This window comes from Ambystoma mexicanum, chromosome 7p (assembly GCF_040938575.1).
Source record: "Ambystoma mexicanum isolate Mex_15411 chromosome 7p, UKY_AmexF1_1, whole genome shotgun sequence".
In the NCBI taxonomy this organism is placed as follows: Eukaryota; Metazoa; Chordata; class Amphibia; order Caudata; family Ambystomatidae; genus Ambystoma; species Ambystoma mexicanum.
The window spans coordinates 176049578-176062181 of record NC_090939.1 but is presented as its reverse complement, the minus strand read 5'-3'; the positions used below and the strand labels follow the sequence as shown (position 1 = coordinate 176062181).

At 43.1% G+C, this 12604-nt stretch overlaps 1 long non-coding RNA gene across 1 annotated transcript; it reads left to right on the top strand.

The window, feature by feature from the left end:
• The first annotated feature begins 2267 nt into the window (after positions 1-2267).
• LOC138526537 (uncharacterized) lies at positions 2268-3170 on the top strand. The gene is made up of 4 exons (XR_011283613.1): positions 2268-2337; positions 2425-2500; positions 2650-2722; positions 2823-3170. It is a non-coding gene; the product is annotated as an uncharacterized lncRNA (long non-coding RNA).
• The last annotated feature ends 9434 nt before the right edge of the window (positions 3171-12604 follow it).

Here is a 12604-nt window from a genome sequence, read left to right as displayed (position 1 = left end):
AATCACTTTTGGAGGCACTATCATTATATGTGGATTATTTTCTAAAACCTTTTGTAACTAAGATGCCCTCATATTTGAAAGATACTACTTGCACAATAAACTTGTTGGACGATATTGTTGTAACTACAGATAGTCTCCTCGCTACTATGGACGTAGAAGCCTTGTATACATCAATTCCAAAGTTAGAAGGCTTGGAAGCTATACTTCTTGATCTTGAATACTAGAGAAGACATCCACTCCACTCCAACTGACTTTATCTTGGAGTGCACCAGACTCACTATGTGTGAAAATGTCTTTCTTTTCCAATAGCAATTCTACAAACAGACGAAAGGGGTCAGCATGGGGGCTACCTTTGCCCCCAACATTGCGAACCTGTATATGTCAAACTATGAGAAAAACAACATATTGACAGAGGAAAATCCATTTCGAGGCAATATTGCCCTGTGGAAACGATTTATAGATGATGTCATCATCATATGGAGAGGCTCACCTACTGAACTACAAGATTTTCACCACTGGATTAATCTCAGAAATCCCCACATAAAATTCACTTTATAATGGGACGATCATCAAATTGACTTTCTGGACTTGCATATATATTCATCTGGAGATCGTCTAAAAACAGAACTATTCCGTAAACCGACAGATCGGAACAGTCTATTGCATTTCCAAAGGAATCACCCAATGGGTTTAAAATATAATCTGCCATATGGACAGTTCCTACGCATTCGCAGAAATTGCACAGACATCGACATGTACAAAAAACACACCGACAACCTACAGTCTCGACTCACAGAAAGAGGTTATCCACGTAAGTCCATCAGTCAGGCAAAGAAAAGAGCAAGGCACACACCCAGGGAGGTCTGCCTGGAGACAAGACCTAAAAAGGATCTGAAAAAAATGGTCTGTGTCACCACTTTTGGACCTTTAAAGCCTGTTAATACAAAAAACCATCAAGAAAAATTGGCACTTGGTAAGACAACCTGGCACACTCAATAACAACCCGTGCTTCGCCTTCAAGAAAAATAAGAGTCTAAAAGACTCGTTGGTACACACTTTTCTAGAGCCATCACCATCAACAGAGAACACTCTATGCAATGTACCCCCCGTCGTGGGACATTATAAATGTGGACATTGCGTAGCTTGCCCTTTGACTCTACAGAAGAAAACTTTTGAGCACAGAACAGTCAAATGGACTATGAAAGATCACACAAACTGTAGCACCAAGGGCGTCATATATATAATAACATGCCCATGCAATCTACTATACGTAGGAAAAACCATACGTCCAATCAAAATGCGGATCTCTGAACACCGACCGTGCATCAGAAATAAAGTGGCCAACAAACCCCTTGTAGAACACTTCTGGTAGAAAGACCACAAAGACACTGACCTGAGGTGGTTCATCATCCAGAAAGTTAGACCAGCTAAGCAGGGAGGAGACCTAGGAAGAACACTAACCCAACTGGAACAACGCTGGGTACATAGACTAGACACAATAGAGGCAGGACTCAATATCTCAGTAGAATGGAAATCTTTTCTACACTAATGTTTAACTACGAAATTTCATCAAAGCGCTAGGGAAGTCCAATGAGGGTGTTGAGTTTTTCTCCATCTACAAATAATGTGTAAATTAAAAAATGTAGTTACCTTCTGTGACACTAAGTTACTGGGGTGGATACCCATACTTTGTCTCTGTATCAAGTGACTTGTAATCAATGTTTTGAAGATCTATAACACCATCAATAGAGCACAATAACTCTGAATTTGATAATGGGTTTGTTTTACAACTGAACTGTATAATTGAATTAGTGACTCAACAACGGTTTTTCAGAACAAACCATATGAGTATTTTTGTGCATCCATGTCGAATGTGTCCAAGATCCAGAACACTACCTATCATGTACAACAGCTCTGAATATGACACTGGACATATTTTATCACCAAATTGTGTATTAGAATTGGCATTTCTACAATAATCAGTAAGATTAAAAACGAATTGTTTTGAAGCATTTCATACGTGGTAACCATGGCAACGCACCGTATGTAATTTATTTTCAAAAATATATTCTAAATTACATCAAAGCATCCTACATTTAATGGACAATTCCCAAAATAGTTTTTTTGAAATTATAGGCCCTTGTGGGCATCATCAGACTCTGTTGTCTCTTCAAAAACGACATACCAATCCAAGATGGCCGTCCGTATAAATTACTTTTGGAACCCTGGCAACAGCGTTAGTAACGTCTTGTTGTCAGAGCTCCGCGCGAAAGGAATGACTCAGCGTTCTCGTGTGAACGCTTGCATCGGCTGCACAGTGTTCAACAAGCTCCACAGGTAGGCATTTAACGGACTGCGCGCCGACCGCACTTGATACGTTTGAGCGCGGACAGACCGTCCCTAAAACATATGCCCCTATTGTAGGACACCCACCTGGGACCAGATTTGGCAATTCTCGCCTGCTTTGGAACACTAATGAGATAGAAGCCTCGTAAAAGAGGTAAGATTAATGGTTCTACCATAAAAGTCGTAGTGATGTAATCATGCACTTAGCTTCTTGTGACATGTGCTCAAAAAAGAAGTCCTGAGAAAGAGGCATATATTTAGAATCGCCCATTCTTTATTTTCTTCTTCCTTTTTTCAATAAAGGAACCCACGGGGACCCACATAGATGTGTTACTTCCCCTCTGAGAGTACCGGTGGCAACATTTTTCATCCACAGGTAAGCTGTGTTTATTCATTACACAGTCTGTAATAAATTCATAAAAATCATTGTATACTCCAACACTCACCTGACTATATTCTCCATCCCTTCTTAACAGCATGAACTTTCAGTAAAAACAGCATCCCGTCCTGAAGAAGGCTGTATAATGATGAGGCAAAATAAGCCCATTTAGACGGCTGAAACACCTTGGTGTAGACGCATCACAGAAACAACAGGACATTACCCCTGTTTTTCAAAATCAATTATGTTGTTTCACCCACTATGTTGCTCCATGTCACAAATGTCCATTAGTCTTGTGTAAACTACTGTCATCTAAGATAGTGATAGAAAAGTTCAGAGGTTTCCTTTTGTTTTACACAAACCTATGCATCACTTAATCTGTATATTGGTGAATTGTTTTATGTATATGATCAATGGATGCTATTTCTCTCGTTTTTTATGTATGTCTACATTTCGCAACTTTAGAAAAAATTGAGATTTGGTCCTCAAATTGACTACGAGAGGCTGTCTTTTTTGTTTTGAATCACAGACAAACACAAAGGGTTTTAGAGAATAAGGAGAGTGTTTGGGAGTACTCATCTCAACCTATTCAAGTGTATTATTGTATTATTCTTTTAATTGTATCCTATCTTGGTTTCTGCTTAACTGATGAGCCTCAGCTTCCTAGCACAGCTATGCTAGCTGAGTTTCATTCTGACTCGACTTTGAATTGTTTGCTACAATGCTTTTCCATGAGGCCTTCACAACTTTTATGTGCTTTCTTGGTGTTCTGGGCAAGACTTGCAAATACGGTTACTTTGCGCAGTAGATTCCTTGTATACACGGATGCACATTTTTTGATCTGCGCACAGGCTCGCGCAGTGTATGTCTCGGCGTGTGTCCCCTATGGGATTTCTGTGCACATTTCCATGAATCGGGCCCTTAACCAGTATGTCATTTCTTGTTAAATATAATTACTTGAATTATTGGGTTATAATAATTTAGCATGTTGGTAATGGGTGGAAACCTGTTAACCTGTTACTTCACTCTGTTCGGGCAATATGAAAAGAGCCCCTATCTTTTTGTTGCATCAGGATTGAAATACCTTTATCATACTTAAGGCAGTATAATCCTTTATTGCTCTAGGCAGAAATGTAGTTTATTGTTAAAAGTTTTATTTTTCTCAGCCCCTATTAGAGTAGGAGTGGAATAGTCAAGATTGTGTTCCTGCAACTGGCCTGCCGCCTGCTCCAAAGGCAATACCGGCTCTCTGTCCTAACCAAGAAGAGAGCTCATATCCAAGCCTGTGTCTCTGCGGCATCTAACAACTCAGCTGAACTCTTTCAAATCTGCAAGGAACTGGCCAATCCTGCCGCAGTATCAACCTCCCTTGTCCCTTCCCAGGCCCTCTGCACGGCACTGGCTTCTCACTTCATCTCTAAAACTGAGGACATTCTGTCCTCACTCTCCTCCTATCCCCTCCCTCTACTCCCTGCTCTTCCTCTGGCCCTTCTGTAGCCACCTCTCCTCACTCCTTCTCTGCCTTTCTCCTGTTCTCCGCAGGCAAGGTTTCTAGACAAGTCCGATCTATGAAAGTCTTGTCGAAACAGGTTCACCCCTGTTCCTCCAAAACTATCAAGGACCACATTGACTCCCTGGCTCCTGCCCAGGCAGATTTCTGCAATCACTCCTTCACCACTGGAGTCTTCCCATCCCCCTGAAGCACTCCCTTGTGCACCCTCTTCTTAAGAAACCCTCTGCCGACCCCTCCTACACAGCTAACTATCGGCCAATCTCCATCACTCCCTTCCTGGGCAAGCTCCAGGAGAAACCGTCCATGTCCCAGCTTAACCTCCTCACTGAATCTGTTGGTTGTCTCCATGATCATCAGTTTGACTTCAGAGCTGCCAGAAGCACAGAAACTGCTCTCCTGAACATTCGTGAAGACCTGCTCTCTAACCTTGACGCCAGCACCCCCTGCGTCCTCATCCTGATTGATCTCTCTTCTGCCTTTGACACTGTCAACCATGCCATCCTGCTCAACCGTCTGTACCGAGAAACCCCGGCCGGCCCATAGAGTTGAAGTTTGCTCTTCAGTACTTTAAGATGAGATAGCTGCACCTCGAGATGGATGGGGGTGCAGGTTGTCTTACTCCAACACCAATCAATACGGACAACTCAATGGTTTGGCAAAGGGGAGTCAGTTTAATGACGAGTACAAAAAACGGGGAAACATGGAAATCGACAGTGGTGCGACAGCCGTCTCGCTTCAACTCCTGCGAACTTCATACAAAACATAACTTTTATAAAAAAATTTAAAAAAAGGTTATCATGCAATTCTATTGGTTGGAAAAAGGTAACTTTAATATAGGTGCTATATCTGTATATGGTGACAGAGTGAGGAGATTGGGTAAATACTGTCAGGTGGGCATCTAAGCTCTTCCTTCAAAAATGACTACTGTAGATGTCACTAAAAGTATGATGTCTCATTGATTCTACTAACTATTGGACCCTAGATTATTTGGTCCATTGTGATTGGGTTGACATCAACCCCATGCATAAATCTCCACTTTGCTTAGCAGCACGCAGAATGGTCAAACAGGTGCAGGGTGTCCCCGAATTCACCCTGCCTTTCTACAATCAATCATCACTTTATGGGCTATGTGTCAATTAGTTCACTGTAGTTGGCCTCAAAACTGCATCTTCTTGTCTCGAAAAAGTTCTGATATCACTGTCTGGGTGGGTGCCAAGCGTAGGTGTGCAACGGTGCCTCTTCTCGCTCTGCTGGTCACGTGCTAGCACACCATGGATTTACCTCGTTTCTTTCAATTTGTGCATTTGATTTTCGTTTCACCCTGCCACCTGCCTACGCCTTCTTATCTTGTTCATTCAGTGGCAGGATATTCTGTTCTTAGCTTCAATTAAACGTAGCTACTGTTCATAGCTTCTATTGATATGACCTTGGCTTTCCCGGCACAAGCTGCCTCCATTGAGTTTCGATTCAGCCTTTTTCCTTGTATTACTAAATATGAAACTTCTTGCATTTGGCCTATAATAACCTGGGTTGGTTCTGCTTCTCATGCAAAGTGGATTCACACTTGTATAACATGCTTCATTTTGAGGTTGATTGTGTACAATGGCGCTTGCTGCTCTATTCTTCCACTTAGCATAGCAAGCCGCACTGTTTCCTTTACCTTCTTGCGGTTACAAGCATATGTACAGGCGTTAGCTGGTTGAATATCTTCATCCTTCTTTCAGTTTAAGCTCCCTTGTATTTCTACAATGTTCTCTTCTTTTAGTTTCACAATATCTCTATTCATGGTTTCATCTCTTTCTGTCATTCTTGGGTCGTCATATCGTCTATGGGTGCGTTAGTTCAGACCCTCGTGACGTCACCATTCGTCTTCCATTAAGAACTTTTTGTGTTCTTCCTGCAAAGGACTTAAACAATCTTCATTTCGTTTCATTTGCTGGTAGGGTTTTCTTAATAGGTACCTTACTGCCCATGGCTGTCTGGTTATTGGTACTTCAATAGGTGTCATTCTTCTAATAGGTACTGGGCAGAGCCCCACTGCGGCTCTCTGCTGGTTTATCTGCTCATCATACGTCACATATTTCGGTGTGAATGTTCTTGGTACTTCAAAATGGGCGACTGGAATACAAGCTATATTTGGGACCTCCTCTACACTCCCCCCTCTGGTCGATTCATCGACCACTTTCACTTCCTCCTTTGGGTTCATCTTACTTGGTTCTTCTATATTCATCTTCATTTCATCTTCTGGGTTCATTCCCTCTTCATCTTCTGGTTCTGTACATGATGGCTTGAAGAAGTGCCTTTTTGGAGTCCATATCTTTATTACCCCACTCAGGCTTCCTTCTGTCCTTACATGTTCGTCTTTGTTCCATGTCATCAGCTGACATTGTCCATTTGGGCTGCAATAAATCCACCTTCCCACATAATTCCTGCGTTTCCTGGTATAAAGCAACTTTGTACCTTCTGGTGCATGCTTGCTAGCCTTCACAAAGTCTCTTATTTCTTCATCAGTCAGATCTCTGGGCTTCCATCCTGGTTTGACGTCAATCATGATCTTCATCCCTATTGCTTTCTTTGCAGTCTTCTGGCATTGCGAGATTATTATCGTGATAACACAAAATCCTAGTAATATCATCACTAGCAGGGCTCCCAGAAACTTGAATATGTCTGCCATCCATTGTGGGACCCAAGAGAATAGTGATCCAAACCAGCTGTCATGATCAACTTTGTCAGTTTCATCGATCATCTGGTTCTGTAGCTTCGTCAGCATACCTATGGCTTCTGTTAATGTTCCATTTTCTTCATCGTGAGAAGGTATAAATGTGCAACACGATTCTCCTATTTTTGCACAAACTCCTCCATCCATAGCTGTGATCATGTCAAGTACATATCTGTTCTGGAGAGTCATCAGTCGGATGGCTCTTAGCTCTTCCTTGATTGCATTGAATCCTTTTATGGTCGTGTTGATCGTCTGCAGTAACTCCCATCTGGTTATCTGCAATCATTTAGTATTTGATCCAACTTGAAATCTTGGCATGAAGATTGTCATGAACATTGATGAGGTGAGGCTGAATAGCCTGTGTTCATATGGGATTGCATGAAAAGCTTCTTATGATTTGGCAGAAAGGTAATTCTCTCTTTTCATTCTATTCAGCAGTCCCACAGATCTCTTCTTCCTCAGTTGAGCATCTGCTTTCAGAAAGCTGTCGATGTTTAGGTCACTCTTTGGGATCACCAATGCTGCAGCGTGGACATTCACAATCGTGCAAATGCCTCCCCAGTTTTTTGGCAGTCTGATGTATGCTTTGGATCCACATGCCCAATAATGATCCATAATTACTGCAGTTGCGTGAACCATTCCTGGAGCATAAAAAAACCTGTCCACAGTTCTGATTCTCTCCCATTTTTCTTGTGCCATTATTTCTGAAACAGAGTTTTGGGCTTTCCAGTGGCACTATCTGCAAGGGTCCTCCTCTGTCTTCGACCCATGTCGGCAGCCTTGCAAGTTTTGGCCATAATGGCTTGCAGCCATTCTGCACAATGTCAACAATTTCTTTGTAGAGTCCAGTGATCATCCATGCTCTGCAAATCACCACTCCTTTCTCCCATTCGTCTGACGAAAGCACTGTTCCCCAAATCTGCATTTGGGCTCTGTTCTTCCACTTTCGAGCTTCCTCTGGAGTTTTTCCTTGGACATTTAGTCTCGGGTTTACTTCCCATCTTAGTCCTGCTCCTTTAACTCCAGGCTTCTCGTATCTTATCACATGATTCCTCGTATGAGCTCTGTTTCTTGTTTTAATGTCTTGAACATAATCATCTTCATCGGGATAGGCTGTTTAAGTTGCCCATATTAAGGAAGCGTCACTTCCCATAAACTGGCCTCTAGTTTTGCACATGGCTACGTGTGAAAGACAGTGTGCTGTCTGAACATCAATTTCTACAGCCACAAAGCTCTTGGACTTCCCCATGCTGTACGGTAGGAGTGCACAAACGAAGCATTCTCCTTCAGAATTTCATCTTCCAACTTCCTTCATGTGCTGGTACCAAATGTTTCCTAGGTGTGCTGTACTATCCAGGTAATCGTTCAGTTCATTGTCGTCTTCATGCATGTTTCTCTTGATTCTTAAGGTTTTCATGTAGTTTGCTATTACTACCTCTCTGAATGCATCTGTGTGGCTTTTTCTTGCTGGAGGGTTCTCAGGTATCCTGGTCCATGGTGCAGGCCTCTTCACCTGCGCCATTTGAGTGGACAGGAGTCTGGCAGCGCTTTTCCTTTCTTCATGCATTTTTTCTCTGCTGCGTGCAAATGCCCATGCCAACCAGCCTGACACTGGTCCGGTATATATGGCTGTACTGTGGAACTGGTATTTGTCCCTTGTGTTGGAACATATATGCTTGGCAATACAGTCTCTACGGCTTTATTTTTCAGTTCCTCATGCAGTTTCCTTGCTTTGGCTATGTGCGGGAATAGTAAGTCTACTAACATTTGTGTCCTTTTGGAGAGTTTTTCTGAGTTTGCCCTGGTTTTCTCAAGAGGTTCTGATATGACTGCTTCTGTTGGCTTTTCTTTTAACTCTTTTTGTTTTCTCATGACAGCTTCTGTGACATCTCTTATGGCAGGCAGTCTCTTCCCTTCTGCTGCTTTAGTTTGTGGTTCTGCAGTCATAGATGCTAGGCCTGTTTCGTGTACACTCAGTGTTTGTGTGCGTTTAGTTGTCAGTGATTTTACTTCATTCATTTCATGCCGACCCTGTCTCTGGCTTTCCTGCTCATTCGTTACCACAAGTGTGTGTGTATCGTTGCTAATTACATCCATTTCGAGTTCACTCATTCCACCATCAGATCTTCTAGATACTGGAATGACTATATAGGGTCTCGGTGTTTTTGTGGGTTTCATGCGTATATCATTAGGTGGGTGCACTGAAATTGGAACGCTTTGTGCACCAATATAGAATGCAGTTCTGATTGTTAATGACAGTAGGACAATAATAAATACAATACATAAGTACATTATGGTTCGGTATGTGAGGGGACAGCATTTCCTTCCAGAGAAGTGGGGATGCCTCTCTTCTTGTTTGAGGGCCAGGTTGCTGCTCTGGACCCCCATCTCGATCATTCACCAATGTTGATGTTAGTATTTCCTTATCTAATGTCATTTTTCAAGTTCTGAGTTTGAGTGTCTGGTGTTCAAAGGTGTTCCCCTTCTTCTTGTTGCAAGTGGCAATTGTCTTTTAATTCAGGACACAGTTCCTTTGTTAGACTATGGAAAAGAAATCAAATTAAGTAATACTTCAGTGTGTCCCTTTACTGTGCATGTTCAAAGTAGGTGAGCTCCCAGTCCACCCCCCAAATCTGCTTCAGTCCTGAGGACATGTTGGACACTAGTCAGTATGAAGAAATAGGGAAAAATAACAAATGGAGCTCTCGACTCTGCTTCCTCGATCTGTCCCTCGGCGGGAGGTTTCACAATCTTCTCAGGAAACCTCTCTGATAGTTTGAAAGTTCCACTTGAAGCATGACTCCATGCAGTAGCGGTCCCATTTGTGCAATAGTAGCTGCCAACATCGATTGGTCTCCCCAATAGCTCTGGAAAGTCAGTAACTAGGCAAAACAGAACATTATGTGCCAGTCAGCTGTCCTCTGGCGATAGGGACATCTGTTCGGTCTTCATTGAGATTCAGGATCATAGGTTTTTTCCTTGATGTAAACAATGCCTGCACTGTCCGTTTGCGTAGAGTGTGACCAAAATGATGGTATTATCTAGAGGATGGTTTAAATGTTCAGTGTTTGCTGGGTCTCGCAGAAATGTACGTGTGTCAGTTGTTCTTCCGACAATTGTTGGACAGTCTTCAATTATGCGAAGGAACACTGTGATGATAAACTCATTTATTTTTTCCTGTGTTGGGAACATTTGCTTCTTTCTCACTGTACTCGGGGAGTACAATGAATTGTTCTGCAATGATAGTAAGCAGTTGTTTTATGATTTTTTCGTTTTCAGGATCTTGGAGAAAGTCTGCGACACTTGTGATCCTTCCTACCAATGACAGGTATGTAGTATGCACTAGGTTGAAATAGGTGACTATGTCCTTTGTGATGTCTCTACTGTGGGACACCATAAGTGATTCCAAATAGGGTCTCAGTGTGGAAGGAATCAGGGTACTGTATCTTCTTCCAATTTATGTGTCCTTGGTTAAAATTTGGCATATTCTTTCTAATCAAGGTTTAAGCGTGTCTCAGTCCAAAGTTAACAGACTATGTTGCGGCTTATAAGCAACATTTTCTTCTTCACCCTGCAACTAGGATGCACAGAGTGTCCGTTTTATGTCCTTATCCCCTTTTTTGCTTAGAGGAATGTCCAAAATGAAGCCACAATCTTTTGGCAAAAAGTTTCTGGTCTTTACTTTGCTGGTCATGCGTCCTTCATCCTCGTCATGGATCTCGTCTGCACATGCTGTGGTTCTTCCCCGTTGCTTGTCGATTCCTTTCATTGGGGTGCAGGCAGGGGGCCTCTTCCGATGTAGGGTTTGATATCACTGAGAAAAATCCACGCTCTCCTGCCATGTAGCTTCACAGCGGAAGGAGTGCAGTCCTCTATGCTGAAAGGACCATTGAATCTTGGTTCGTCCCACTTTTTCCTTGTATGATTTCTCACCAAGATGGCGTCACCAGGGAAGACGAGTGGAACACGTAGACCTTTAACTGAGTCTGATGTAGTGTCTCCTTCTGTGTTCTGTGCTGCGCTGCACCCTTTTCGTCATTGCTGCAGCTGGTCTGAAATTACAGTAAGGCAAGATGTCATACAGATAGTTTTGCATTTCAGACCCTAAAACCTCTCCTGTCGACTGGGCCTCACATCTAGCTCTATCTCAGGCTGTTAGGGGAGTTCTCATTCTTCTTCCTGTGACTATCTTGTGTGGCGTAAGATGATGGTCGGAGCAAGGTTGGTTGCAAAGAGCATACAGTGCCAATGGAAGGCAGTGCAACCTTCCCCTCTTTAGAGTACGCTTCAACTTGGCTATCCTTTCCTTTAACAAGCTGTTGAGCCTCTCACAGATCTCATTACCTCTGGATGATACGCCGACGAGAACTTGTGCTTTATACCAAGCAGCAAGCTAATCTGCTCGAACACTGTATTAACAAAATGAGCCCCGTTATCTGATCTCATTACTTCGCACACCCCCCACCTGGGGAACACTTCCCTCACTAGAAATTTGGCCGCACAGGTAGAGTCTGGGTGTGTACATGGACCTGCCTCAATCCACCTAGAGAATGGACACACCACAACAATTAAATACCTGTACCCGTTGCATACTTGAATCATGACGACGTAATCGATATGCAAGTGCTGAAAAGGCCCATTTGGCCTAGGGATCATTCCTCTCATTACTTTTAGTGTGTGCCCAGCGGCAGATTATGCAGTTCACCATAGAAAATGCAACATGCTCAGCTAAATTCGGTATGAACCAGTCTTCCGCAAGCGTTGCTGCTAGATTCTCTTTTGTCATATGCACCGGGTAATGTAACTGCTCCAGCGCTATTTATAATAGGGCTACAGGCATTACTGGTTTACCGGTGCTGTCTTGTCACCACAAGCTGTCAGAGGGGTTTAAAGAACACCCTCGACGTTTCCACAGGTTTTTCTCTTCCTGCGGTGCCTCCCCTTGGAGCTCCATCAATTGTGTTTACCCAAGATCGTTATAGGCTTCCGATGTTTCCCGTGCAACCACCATCCTTTCATTGGTGCACGCCACTTCTACTTCCATAATCGTCTCACTTTTGGATGCCATACGTTTGGCTTCTGTGTCTGCTGCTTGGTCCCCGGGTGAGACAAAATCAGTCCCCTTGGTGTGGGCGGTGCATTTCACGACTGCTATGCCCACTGGGAGCTGTAGTGCCTTACCAGCCTGTCCAATATGGCTGTGTGCTGCACTGGCGTGCCGTCTGCTCGGAGGTAGCTCCTCCTTTTCTAGCGCACGAAGCCTGCGTTCACTGTCGACGACACATAGGCAGAGTCACTGTACACCGTTACTTCCTGGTCTGCGTGATTCTCAATGGCGAGTATCAATGCCAATAATTCTGCAGCCTCTGCTGAATAGTGAGATGGTATTTGTGCACTAAGAAGCACTTGAAACTCTCCATTCGCTGTGTGTTTTATTACAGCAATGCCTGTGTATCTTTGCCCATCACTTCTCGAAGGTCCATCAATAAAGACGATCTCTCCTCCTGCCAAGGCATTTTCTTTCACCCTGGGAATTTTATCATAGAATTCTTCATAGTTCGTGCAGTCATGTATCGGCTCTCCTTCAGTGATTGGCTCTGCAATGAACATGGCTGGTTTTACTATCTTACATCGGACTATCTTAATT